The sequence below is a fragment of the Talpa occidentalis genome, unplaced genomic scaffold (assembly GCF_014898055.3).
Source record: "Talpa occidentalis isolate TD23 unplaced genomic scaffold, MPIMG_talOcc4v2.1 talOcc4.15, whole genome shotgun sequence".
Lineage (NCBI taxonomy): Eukaryota > Metazoa > Chordata > Mammalia > Eulipotyphla > Talpidae > Talpa > Talpa occidentalis.
In genome coordinates this window covers 22,639,256-22,653,017 of record NW_023601543.1, presented here as the reverse complement: position 1 = coordinate 22,653,017, position 13,762 = coordinate 22,639,256, and the positions used below count along the sequence as shown (strand labels likewise).

The following is a 13,762-nucleotide window of genomic DNA, read 5'->3' as shown; positions in this document are numbered from 1 at the left end:
AAGACTGTAGTCCTAGGAGAAGGGGTGTCGTTCAGTTGTAGGTTTCTTCTCAAACATGTCCTCTCTAATTGAGAATCTCATCTCTCCACTGAGAGTAAAGATGAAGTCATTTTCCTCCTTGTCACATGTAAAGACGAAGTCACCCCCTGCCCTTTCCTAGGCACCTCAGGCTCCTCCACACCGAATTTATATCTCATTCTCCCTAACTAATGACAGGCTCTGCATAATCATTATAGCTCTGCCATGCACTTTACTAAATTGATTGTATTTCCTTTGCTAACCTGACTGATGCGATTTTGACTATTTGTCCAGCTGAGGAGAACCCGGGGGGGGGTGAGGTATTTTCCCCTTAACCCCAATACCACTTTGGTCCATGTTTTTCCCAGTCTGCTAGGCACTTAGCCACCATTGCATAGCATTGAGTACACAATGCTACTCATACCTCATTCCCCGAGCTGTTCACTGCTTCAAAGAGGAGTAGTTGTAGTGATGGTAAGAGGAGAGCAGCGTCCATGTAAGTTAAAGTAGGCAGAAAGAGGCGTGTCACAAGTATGGACATAACCTATAGTAAGAGTGTTGTGAGGTTAAAGGGCCTTACTTAACAATGGGAGAAAGTTCTATGAAATGGCCTTCACATTTCTTGAGGAGATGAGTGGATATGGAAATGTAAGTGCAAATTCCTTTTCTAGCATCTCTTTTGTGCAGGTTCTTCATTGGGATGCTATGTATTTGCGCATGCTTTGCAGTTAATTTTGTCCCACTAAATTTCATGAACATCTCAGTAGGATGATGGTACCTAATTTTTATTTATTTTTTTTTTGTGGGACCCTCGCCAGTGGCCGGGGAACGAACCGGCACTGCAGAGGCTGCGGGCAGCCTCGCCGTCCAGTGCTCAACTGCTGCGCCACCAGGGGAGGCCCTAAATTTTATTTTTTTAAGCCTAGACTTTATTTTTATCAAATGGAATTTGGCAGAGAGTTACAATATGTAAACATGTTAGAATATTTCAAGTTCAAATTTATACCATTAACTTAAGGTATAACTGGTACATGAATGAAGTTTGATTGATATAAACCTTCTGAATAGGGGGTTCTGCATGACAGTTGTATTCTTGTGTTGGCTTCAGTATCTGATTTATTTTCTCTATAAGGTTTTATTTATGTCCATCTCATATTTTATTTAATTATTTTGTTTTGCTGTTGTTTTGTTCATTTTTTAAAATTTATTTTATTTTATAAATTTTTTACATCATTTTTCATTTTTGCACAATGTATGCATTTTCATCTTGGTTATAGCCCCCATATAATCCCCTCCCCTTATTTTGACCCTAATCCCTCCTCCCCCCACCCCCTCCTCCGTAGTTTGTCTCTGGTTTATAGTTGCTCATTGATTTTGATTTTTACTTTAGTATAATTAGTCTTTTTCCTGGTCCCTTATTTAGGTTTTCTAAATTCCTGCTATGAGTGAGACCATCTGGTATTTTTCTTTTTCTTTCTGGCTTATTTCACTGAGCATGATCCCTTTCTATAAGGTTTTGATTGCACAATGTAGAGACATTCCTAATTCACACAGATAAATTGCAAATAGAAATGGTGTCTTGGATAGCTCAACTTGCAATCTCAGGGGACCCTTGAATTAAACAGAAACATAGCAGTGGTTATCAATCAAGGTCTACATCAAAAACTGAATCACCTAGTAGCACAAATTAACACTGTAGTGGCTTCCAACGTATTGCTATTTATTTATTCCATTTGAGTGTGTTATTAGCTTACTATGTTTTGAAAGATATTTAAAAATATAATGAATGTAATTCAAGGTGAATGCTTTCAGAAACACCGTGTCCTCTTCGAGGATCTTAGAGCTCTTTGACACAGTTGTGAACCCCCAGCCCTGGGGAGATGTCTGCTCTGAAAACAGCATTGTGAGAAATGAGTCAGGGAACTGCAACTTGTAAGAAAATGATGTTCTGAATCAAACTGGATGAATCAAATTGGATGATTATATACATGAATTCTATTACTCACAAGAGGCACAATCAATTGTTCTGTGGCCTTTGTGTAGATCTCTAGAAGTAGAACTGCTGGGTCATATGGTAGCTCCATTTTCAAAAGAATACCTATGTTTATTGCAGCACTCTTTATAATGGGTAAAACCTGGAAACAACCCAAATGCCCAAAAATAGATGACTGGATCAAGAACATGTGATTTATATACACAATGGAATACTATTCAGCCATCAAAAAAGATAAACTCATGCCATTCACAGCAATATGGATAGAGCTAGATGGAATTATGCTTGGTGAAATAAGTCAGAAGGAAAAAGAAAAATATTGGATGGTTTCACTTATAGGAGGAATATGGAGGAACCAAATAAAATATCAGGGGAAAAATAATAACAATACAAAACAGAACAGCAGACAGAGACATCCTGCAGGAGAGGGGGGGGAGAGGGATCGGAGGGAGGGAGAGGGGAGCACAGGGGACTGTGGTGATGGTGCATGGGTGTATTGGTGAAGGAAACTCTGTGGGGACTATACCTGAGGGGGGAAAAATGAACAAAGATGTAAAATATATATAAATTAATTAATTAAAAAAATTGTTCTGTTAACATCAATTCCAAAGAGCACCTGCACCCCTATGTTTATAGCAGCACTGTTTACAATAGCTAAGCTTTGGAAACAACCCAAATGCCCAAAAATAGATGACTGGATCAAGAAGATGTGGTACATATACACCATGGAATATTACTCAGCATTCAAAAAAGATAAACCATGCAATTTGCAGCAATATGGATGGCACTGGAAGGGATCATGCTCAGCGAAATAAGCCAGAAAGAAAAAGAATAATACTGGATGGTCTCACTCATAGCAGGAATCTAGAAAACTTAAATAAGGAACCAGGAAAATGAATAACTATAAGAAAATGAAAATCAAAATCAACAAAAAACTATGAACCAGAGACACTCTATGGAGGGTGGGGGGGCGGGGAGGGGAGGGATTGGGGTCAAAATAAGGGGGTTGCAAATGTATGGGGAATATAAAAATAAAATTTATTTTAAAACAAGCAAACAAAAATAGCCAAGAATATACAATGGAGGAAGGAAAATATCTTCAACTATTGGTGCTGGGAAAACTTACAAAACAAATGAAATTGGACTACTATCTCATACCATGCAAGAAATTAACTCCAAATGGATTAAATATTTGGGATATAAGGATTGAAATAAAACACTAAAAGAAAATATAATCATTACATTGGTTTCAGTGAAGTCTTTGGGGACAAAAGCAAAATAAACAAATGTGACTACATCAAACTAAAAAGCTTCTGCACAGCAAAAGAAACTGGCATTAAAATAAAAATATATCCTACAGAGTGGGAAAATATTTGCAAAAAAATGTAAAAAATAAAAAATAAAAATGTGTTCTGTGGATAACGCACCAACAGAGATACTGTCTACCCAACAATTAGTGTTTGGCACATAGCAGAGGTAAGGTGATCTGGCACATAGTAGGTATTCCATTGATATTAATTGACGGAATTCAGTGTGTGGGATTCTTGGGTTCCCTTTGAAAAAGATTTTGGCAGAGGTACCCAATTGGGTTAATTAAAGCACAGCAAGGTTATTCAGGAAAAAGATGTTTGTGTAGATGTTTGCTACCTCGCCACCCGCATAATACCGTAACCCAGCAAATGAAAAGCAACTACATTTCGAAGAGCCGGTTTCCACCAATGAACTCTTCTTTTACAACAGGTCCTTATTAGAGCAAATTAAAAGGAACATAAGTATTATTTAATTACTGCCTTGTCTTTTTAAATGGCATCTCCTGTTTTATTTTTTAAATTAAAAGCTTTTTAAAATTAAAAAAAAACGAAGAATGTGTTTCTTGCTGTTCTAGGGGAATGTGCTCACTGTGAGACTACAATTTCCAAATTGCCTTCTGTAGTTGTTTCTAAATAAATCTTTTTTTGTTTTTGGGTGAAATAGTCTGCTTATTTGTTTGCGGTCAACCCCTCAAACAATAACAGAGCAGGACAGGCCAAAGTGGGTTGGAAAGCATCTTTGAAGTCTAGCATAAAGGAAATTTGAATTTCCTGTGAACTCCTGTCCTTGCTAGAAAACATTATTGTTTCTTGTTGGTACAAGGACCATTCCAAGTTTTATTTACTAAGAGTTGTAAGAGAAGGTTAAGTAGAAATGCCTGCATGGAGTGGTGGTGTCATAAAGGAACATATTCATGTAAATAATGGTGGGAGGCTATTTAGCAAAATGATAAAATGGTTGACTATTAGGAGTCAAAAAGAAGTCACTTAGCTTCTACTAAACTACTTCCTACCTTCTAGGGCAGCCTGTTTGATATTCAGGCCACTTTTACAGTTCAAAATTTATTTTTTATGTTGATCTGAAATCTGCCTTTCTGTATTTTCCTCTTTTTTGGCCCTAGCTATTTTCTTCAAGTATACAAATAAGTAAAATCCCCTATCCTTGAGACTACAGATTTTGGGGCACATTTTGGAGAGGGCTTCCGAGTGGCTAAATTGTGCTATTATCCAACCCAAGATGAAAAAGCAAGTAGCGACTGACTTCTCATGGAAAGACTGGTTTCCTTGACCATGGACAGTTCAGTTTCTCCAGTAGGGGATTTTATTTTGAATTTGCTGTTATCTGAGCTCATTCTTATGGATCTTCCAAAATATCCGCAGAGTTCATTTCCATGGCAAACTCATTTGTAGTTTGACTTTGTTTACTTATTTCTGGTTAGGAGGTCTTGGCCCCATTCAGTGAATAGTTGGAGGAAGGAATTTCTGTTCCAAATAAAGAGAAAACTCAAAACTCTCTTTCTCACTCACAATCCCTGCAATCGTTCCATTCATCCCCAAATAGATGTTTTTTGTTTTTTTGTTTTTTTTTTAAATAGTCAACCTGGCCTTTTAGGATAAACACAGTATTTACAGGGATACAGCATACGTGTGATAAAGACAGAAAGATCAGGCTTTGGTCTTACTTTGTGTGATTTTAAAAGCTAAATTAGTAAGATAAAGTAGACAGGTTAAAGGGACACAAAACTTATGCATTCTTCATCTCCTGAGAGACAGAAATAGAGGAAGGCAGAGGAGACCAGACAGAAAGAGGAATGTGCCATACAGGATAGTCTGGAAAGATCATCCAAGATATACAGCTTCTTGGCCTCTGTAGGATGAGAAATGAAGGAAAAATTGAACCAATGGCAGCCATAGATGAAAAGTGGGGTTTGAATCAAAATTAAGAAGGATTTATGAACCACATAAAGAGAAATTCCACGCCAGATACTTAGGATTTTTTTCCAACCAGAAGCCCTGAAAATTAAGAAAAGATGTATTGAAAGAAGTTGAGGCAGTGTAAATTTAAGAATTAAAAAAAAAAATGATAGGATTTAAATTGGAACTCAAAGAAGTGAAAAAATGATTTTAACAGAAGCTTGCAATAGCTTTTCATGAGTTCTTTTTCTTCCTCTCCAGTGTGTGCATAGAGGCAGGGACTCTGACTTGGCAAAGATCTAAGTCCCAAAAGGTGCTGGTGTAGCTTTTGTAATGTGGTGCCAGAGAATAGCATGCAATGGGATGCAAAGCAGGAAAATCCTACTTTCGGAAAAGAGAAGTGAGAGCACAGAAGGCAATAGAAAACAAACAGGGAGAAGTTCTCCAGATGGGCCAGAAACTGTATTGCATCTTGTAAGAGCTCTTTTTCAGCTTTCCCGCTGTGAAAACCAGATTGGAAAGTGCAAGGAAGGGCCACAAGGTAGTTATGGGAAATAAATATGCCCCCAAGATGCTGGGGAAGTAGTGTCTCTTTCTCTCTCCCTCATCTCGTGGAATTACTCTGGATTAGACTATAACCCAAGCCTAACAGCAATTCAGACCGAGGATGCAGTCCTATAGTCCTATAAGGAGTTCACCTGCTAGTGTGAGCTGAGAAATGATAAAATTTTTCCCTAGCCCTGACCCAGAGAAGGTAAACCCAGAATTCACAGGCAGGTTACACTGTTGCAAGTAGCTCCTGTAAGAATTTGGAAGCTGGGCTTCTCTGGTGATGCAAGGGGTTAAGCACAGCAGTGTGAAGCTATCTGCAGCATGAGTTTGAGTTCGATCACAGGCTCCCTGGCCGGCCATGGTGCTACCCACATGGCGCAGCAGACCTCTCCTGTTTCCCACGCTGCTCCCCTCAGCAGTGTATTTCCTTAGTCTGCCTGTTCTGTTCCCTGCTCTCTCTCTGGTGAATCCTCTCACACCCACCCCCCGCATCTCTAGCCTGTACCCCAGTTCTTGTATGCATAAATAAATAAATCTTTAAAAAAAAGAATTTGGAAGCCTTGAGGAGATATTCTCAGATTTTTGGGGGAATCAAGGAAAAAGAAAAGTTATATTGAGAGTCCAAAACAAAGGGAATTAGACTGAATCTTTCTGCTTTCTCTGCTGTTGTCAAGTACACCCTTAAAAAATCTTGAGTGTTACATTGTGTGGGACATGAGGCACATTTCTCTGACCTCATAATTTTGTTGAAGATGAGTGGGTCATTTCTATTTCCAGTAGCAATAATTGGAAAATAGGAATGAACACTCTACTTCCTGTAAAGTATAGAATGCAAGAACAAAAGGTCAAAGGGGCTAATCCTTTATCAATAACTAGTTGATCTCCCTACACTGAGGGACTCTTTCTGGATTTTAGGATCTGATTATGTAATCTCTTCATAGTGTCACATTGTTTATAATTTGCCCCAGATAAGAAGTACATTTTCTTGCCAATGCTTAAAATGCAAAAATATTCAACCCTGAACAAATTAAAAGCAACATAAAGTAAATGACCTTTATTCATTATGACACTCTCAGCTATAACTGCATAAAGAACATCTTTTTCCACCTAAATTTTAAATGACAGAGTGTCCTGGATCAAAATCAAATGACATTTATCCTGTTATCCAATGCATCTAAGAGGTTGAAGGGATTCATAAATACAGTTGTCTTCATGCTTCAGACACATTTTTCACTCTTTTTGACAGTTATTAAATACATTAATTTTCTGATGGCAATTTCAATGTAATAACCATATGAAAAATGTAAGTCTTGTTTTCCCATCAGAGAAGAAGAAACTGGGAAGTATCTTGAGAACCATAAATCACAGAATGAAAGACCTTTAAGATGCCATTCAGAGAGGGGGTAGAATTCTGTGTGTCAGAATTGAATTGGATAAAATAAAATGTGGTTATAGATGAAAGTACTTTTCTATGCAATATTCCCCTAATCCAGATAGAGATGTGATAGCCTTGCCAGAACAATTAGTAAGCAAGATACACATTGGTATAAGACAAGGCCTTGAATTCTCAGTCGATGCTAGCAAAACAAATCCATAAGTAATGTAAGGGAAAGGTTTGTTGGTACAAGGTCTGCAAAGGACCTGAGTTTATTTTCCTGAGGTAAGGCCAGTTGGTTCAGCGCTGTTCCAAGTATCTCCTAACCTTCACTAGCTCTCTCACTAGAGCTAGAGATACTGTTAGTGTCTGTTAATCTCAGGGAACTAGACCAAAGAACCGGTAAATGGCCTATCTCTATACCCATCACAACAGAAAAACCATCCAAAGTGCATTCCTGCCCCATAACAGAAGAATAGCCTATTATTAGTAATGAAAATGCCACTTTTATTCAGAAAGGTATATTTTAAAATATGGATTTTTTCCCCAAAATGTACTTTATTTCCTCAGTAATGCCATTTTTTAATGGGTACAGTGTTTTTACTTGGCATCAATTATGAGTTGATTTTGAAACAGTTCAATATGACACCAGCTGGGATGATGACTGATCTCTCCATTCCTTTGGGGTAACACTGCCAATAGGGGACAGGTTCTATTCTGCTCCAATTTGTGTTGCTGTAGATGTCCACACAGCAACACAGTGAACAGCTCCACTAGCTGGTACAGCTTTACCATATTTGTCATGGAAACCAAGGTGTCTGTTTCCGGTGGCTCTGTCTTGCCATCATTTGCTGCTGAATGTTTCCCACTTGGAGACAATTTAGTGCATTTTTGGCCAAGGGCAACATTGTGGAATTGAAGACAGAACTGCGGCAATTGCAGCGGCTGGTCTGGTGTAACACCATGTCAAGTACCCTTGCAAAGAGCTGTGGATAGTTCTTAACATTATTGTTAAGAGCCCCAAATGAGCCCCAGAGAATACTGGGAATGAAGCATGACAGAGCATTTTCAAAGGTTCACAAGCAGTATTTATTATCCCTATTATTGCTTTTGAGACAAAACAGACTGATTTCTTGCGCATTATAAAGATCTTTCTTTCAAACACACCCACACAATTACATTCACCTCCTGTTTCTTTGACAATTCATTTCATTTTGTTTCATTATTATTTTTCTTTTTCCTGTCACCAGAGTAATTTGTGTGTGTGGTTAAAAATAAAGTTTCAATTAGAAAAAAGCAATCCTTTTATTCATTTCTCCACTTCCAGTCCTATTTGAAACTATTTCTTCTAGTATTGATCTCCATATTTCTAAGTGATGTGCTTATGTTGCAATATCTTAATTTACCTTATCTCCTAACTTCTCATCATGAACAATGAGAAATTTAAGTTCTTTACGTCATGTGCATTCACGTCTATTATTATCTAAACTACTCTGCCTATGCAAATTATATTCACTATCAAAATGGTCTAACATCATCCTATTTTCTTTTTTTTTTAAAGATTTATTTATTTATTTATTTATTTATACAAGCACTGGGTACAGTCAGAAGCCCGGAGGGTGAGAGAATTCACCAGAGCCAGAGCGGGAAGCAGAGCAGGCAGAAGGACCGAAGTACACTGCTGAGGGGAGCAGCGGGCGGCAGGAGAGGTCTGCGCGCCATGCGGGACCCTCCTCCAGTGGCCGGGGAGCAGCCGGGGATCGAACTGGTGCTGCAGAGGCTGCGGGCAGCTTCGCAACCCAGCGCTCAACCGCTGTGCCACCGGGGAGGCCCCATCATCCTATTTTCTTTGTCATATTTTTTTGTTGCTAAATTCCTTTTTTTGTTTGTTTACATTTGACTGGTTTTCTATTTACCTAACACTAACATTTCCTCCAAATATTCCTCTAGAATTGAAAATGTTGCAAAAACTCTATGTGTTCCCTTTTCCTGTCAGTTTCTTTCCCACTACACAGCTTCCCCCTGTTTCAATCTAGAATGTCTGCTTCAGCTTTCTACCCTTTGGGCATAGTTCTTGTCCTGTCACCAAAGCACCCATAGTCCTCCACCATAGTCTTTTTCTCGCTTCTTGGCTTGGAACAAAAATAGATATCATGACTATTGACATGGAAATACCATGACAGGGAAATGTTACAGAATTATAAAGACCTGAAAAATATAGAATAAGGAAAATCAGGGCTAGATTAAATGCTAGTTAATGGCTGTGTATAGTGTTGCAATCACAATCATTAAATTCAAGATGATTTATTTGGCACCTAGCATGTGTTCTGTGAGAATACAGAGTTGAGCAAGACTCAGTTCTTGCCATCAAGTAATTGTCAATCTAGCGCTTGAGGATACCTATTTAACTCTGATGCATGGTCAGATATAAGGATAGAAACACAGGGCATGTTTTTCAAAGAAAGAAGGAACAGATTCATGGTGGGAGGGGACAAGGGTCCAGGAGAAGAGAGAAATGCCTCGGTGAAGAGATAACTCAAATGGAGCTAGAATGGTGAGTGCAAGTTCAATATAAGGGCATTCGCAATGCTCATTGATACAATCCAGTGAATGGCTCTTATCCCCCGCTTTGTTCTGCATTGGGCAGAGGAGTTTCTTGGGTCAGACTGAACCAGGGCAAGTGGTCTGTCCTGTTATCTACTGCAATGAGGAGTCAAATGAGTGACCTGACCCCAACACCTTTGCCTGGCTCTCTGGCACTATTGATAGATTAAGCATATTCTACTTGGTTGACCTATTGGGAAAATGGATACTTGGCTGGGAGCACCCAAGCATCTGAACAGTCTAAGCTCTTTCTGCTGGGCCTCTTGGGGAGTCTGTTTCTCCAGACTGCAAGTGTTCCCCAAAGCAAACGTTTGGACTGTTCGGCTAAGGTCTTTCCTTCCAAGTGGTATGTGCAGCAGCAAAATGAAAGCTTTCAGAAATCTATCTGTGGTAACTTTTACTGAAAATATTGCTATTAATGCAAACACATTCACCTAAGAATAATGGAAAAAAGGCCAGTTTACAGCTTACAGCTTTTAGAAGAAGGGAGGGTGGGCTTTTGAAATTGATTGCTTGGGTGAACACAATTTGTACTAAGTTTGCCTCTCAATTGGACTTGTGACAGCTTTCAGCTATGTTTGAAATACCAGAGAAATTTCTCTTTTGTCCCTTGAAGGGGAAGTGGCTAAATCGATTTGGGTTATTTGTCTGGAAAACTGTCTTGCTATCTGGAAAACTGTCTCTCTGGATGCATAAAACAGTCTCTTTTATAAAGACGGGGCCCTGGGCGATGGCTACCTTCTATAATTACAAAGTGTACAGCATTTATCAGCAATAAAAATGGATAGTTTCTCTTTGGAAATGTTCTGGCTGAATTGCAGCTGTTTATCATTATTTCTAAATAAAAAAGCTCTGAATGGGTTGTGACAACTGCCAGACAGGTGTGATTTAAATAAATAAACAAAACATTGGAAGAATTCTGATTACATTTTTTCAAAGAAGTGTCATCGCAGGTAATTAGAATAATAATCATGAGCACTGGTCTCTTCCAACAGCCTGCACCTGGAGAAGTTGAACGACAGCTCTTGAGGGTGGGAGGGTGAGAGGGAGTGGTAGGAGGTTGGGGTGGAGCAGATGGATATGCTTAATGTATCCCTGCCCCAGAATTATATGGGCGATGGAAGGGGCACAAAGGTTGAAAGGCCTGCTGGTATTTTGCATATTTCCATCTGGTACCTAGTAAGTAAATTGGAGGAAACTTGATGTGCCATTTTACGTGATTAGAAAGTAATATGCTGAGGAGAGATACCTAGTTCAAAGACAGTTGGCCCTAGAACAACAGGAGTTTTAACTTCCTGGTCCACTTACACGTGGACTTTTTTCCTATCCCGGCGTTCCTCATTCACCAACGACACAACCAACCGTGATGTCTGTGGTTTACAACTAACAGGTGTAAGTTGTACGAGTATTTTCCACTGCGCGGGTCGAGCTTCCCTAACCCCTCAGGTGTATAGTGAGTAATTTTTTAAGAAAGTGCCTTGGAGTTTGCCTAGGTTTTTTATAAAGAAGGTAAGGTAATGAATGCTGTCTTTTTATTTACCTCTAGAATTTTATTGTGTGGATTAAGTTAAATAAGACATGGATTAAGTTAAATAAGACATGAAAACAGTACAGTGCCTGCCTGGCACAGAATAGGGACTATCCAGTTATTTGAAAAAATGAAAGAATACATGAACAGAAGAAATTGGGATGCCCGCGTTGGGTGTTTTCCTTTGGAGGGAAACATCGTGCTCCTGGGTGAACCTCTGAGTATCTTAGACTAGGTAAGGAGTACATAAAGACGGCGAAGATTCTACAGCAGTTACACAGATGACCAAAGGAGGCATGAGCACTGGTTCCATCAGGGAAGGAACATCAAAGATTTTTCTTTTATTTCCAAAGTGATTCCTCCACCCTGTTAAAATCAGAGATTTATTTGGTAATTGTCTATAATGCCCTCCTTATATTAAACATAAACTATCATGCTATTAGAGTGCTACTTCCAATATGATATTCTTTTAATAATAATAATAATAACAATAATAATATTACACTTAACGCATTTACTATTTAATATCCTTTACAGTATAGGTATTATTATCCCCATTTTAAAGATGAAGAAACTGAGGTCAAAGTTAAATATTTATTGTAAGATCATAGGGACAGACAAATCTGAATATATCTCAGAAGAATATTCAAAATCACTAAATTTCTTTTTTAAAGATTTATTTATGTGGGCCTCCCCGTTGGCGCAGCAGTTGAGTGCTGGGTTGTGAAGCTGCCCACAGCCTCTGCAGTGCCGGTTCCATCCCCGGCTGCCTGGTGAGGGTCCCACATGGCGCACAGACCTCTCCTGCTGCACCTGCTGCTCCCCTCAGCAGTGTACTTCGTCAGTCTGCCTGTTCTGTTCCCTGCTCTGGCTCTGGTGGATTCTCTCACCCTCCCGTGCTTCTGACTGTACTCAGTGCTTGTATAAATAAATAAATAAATCTTTAAAAAAAAACAGATTTATGTGCACAAGAGCTGGGGCATAGGCCAGAAATGCAGGGGGGTGAGAGGATCCACCAGGAATGGAGTGGGGAGCAAAACAGGTAGATCTGAAATACATTGCTGAGGGGAGCAGCGGGTGAGACAGGAGAGGTCTGCTGCATCATTTGGGTTTCTCCCTGGCTGGCCGGGGATCCAACTTGTGCTGCAGAGGCTGTGGATTGCTTCAGAGTGCAGTGCTTAACCCTTGTGCCTTCAGGGAGGCCCAAAATTACTAAATATTTTTAAATAGTATATTGGAAAAAAGGGAAAAATGCATATGAAATTGCTTTGTTAGGCGAGGTGAAATCTAGGGAGTGAGTTCCTAGCCATCTTTAAGTTTATGAAGGAAGATTACAAGAGAGATACAGACTAGTTGTCTTTGGTTTCTTTAGAAATACCAGCCAGAAGAAATGGGCTAATGTGAAGGAAAAGACATAAAGAAGGTACCATATCCGGTGATCAATCTCTGGAAGAAATGACCCAAGTTTCATGGCCAGTTTTACAGTCTGCCACCGGGCTCACTTAATTTGCTCAAATCCTTGCTCAGTTACAAGAGTCAAATGAGCTAAGCCATTAAGACCTAAGCAAGCTGTAAGAAGATGTTTCTGGTTCCAGATTTATTTTGCTTTCAATCTATCACCCTAGAGAAGATATATTTCATTATACCTACCTCATGTTTTAAATGCATTAACTTGGTACTATAATATTTTTAACATTCTTTTTGACTTTTATATTAAGTATTTTCATTTAAAAATACTAAATTGGTATTGATTATGAAATCGTAATTACTATCATTCTGAGAACAATCTTTCAATCTCAAGATTAGGGGTCTGGACTACCTAACATGATCTTTAGTCTTTAGGAGGATAGAGGAGTTTGATTTTTAATTTCAGAATAAATTATTAGCATATATATTAAGTATCTAGATCCAACATCTCTTTAGTACTTATGATTTGAGAATTACATAGTGAAGTGGAATCCATAACATCTTCCTCAGGTCAATGATGATACATATCAAACAAACTCCAAGGAAATCAGATGCTTTTTTCACTTCAATTTTCATTGCCATAATGTGTAAAACTATTGATCTTTCATGAATTTTTCTAGTGCTTACAACTGCACTACCTAGGCACTTAATGAATTAAAAATGAAATCAATATACCACCCACTTTTTTATCAACAACCAGAGGTCACTTGCAGAACCAAGTTTGTATTAGTCCTCTAGAGTTCTTAGAACAATGTGGGCATTTAATAAAGGATTAGTAGCAATTCAGATAAGCCTATGCATTAAAGAGGATTGGATTATAACTGTGGATCAATTTTTTGAAATGCCTTCACTTAAAATAGACCTGAAATTGACCTAAAAGAAAAACAATGAACTGGTATATATGGATAACACATCTTTTTCTTTCAAGTGAAGTATGAATGACATGTGCATTTAATCACTACTACTGTCACACTATGCTCATGGTGTCTAGGCCTGCCCAT

General features: G+C 38.7%; 1 pseudogene; it reads right to left on the bottom strand.

The window, feature by feature from the left end:
• Nucleotides 1-7,799: 7,799 nt before the first annotated feature.
• On the bottom strand, nucleotides 7,800-8,070 carry LOC119245542 (cytochrome c oxidase subunit 7B, mitochondrial-like; annotated as a pseudogene).
• Nucleotides 8,071-13,762: the final 5,692 nt, after the last annotated feature.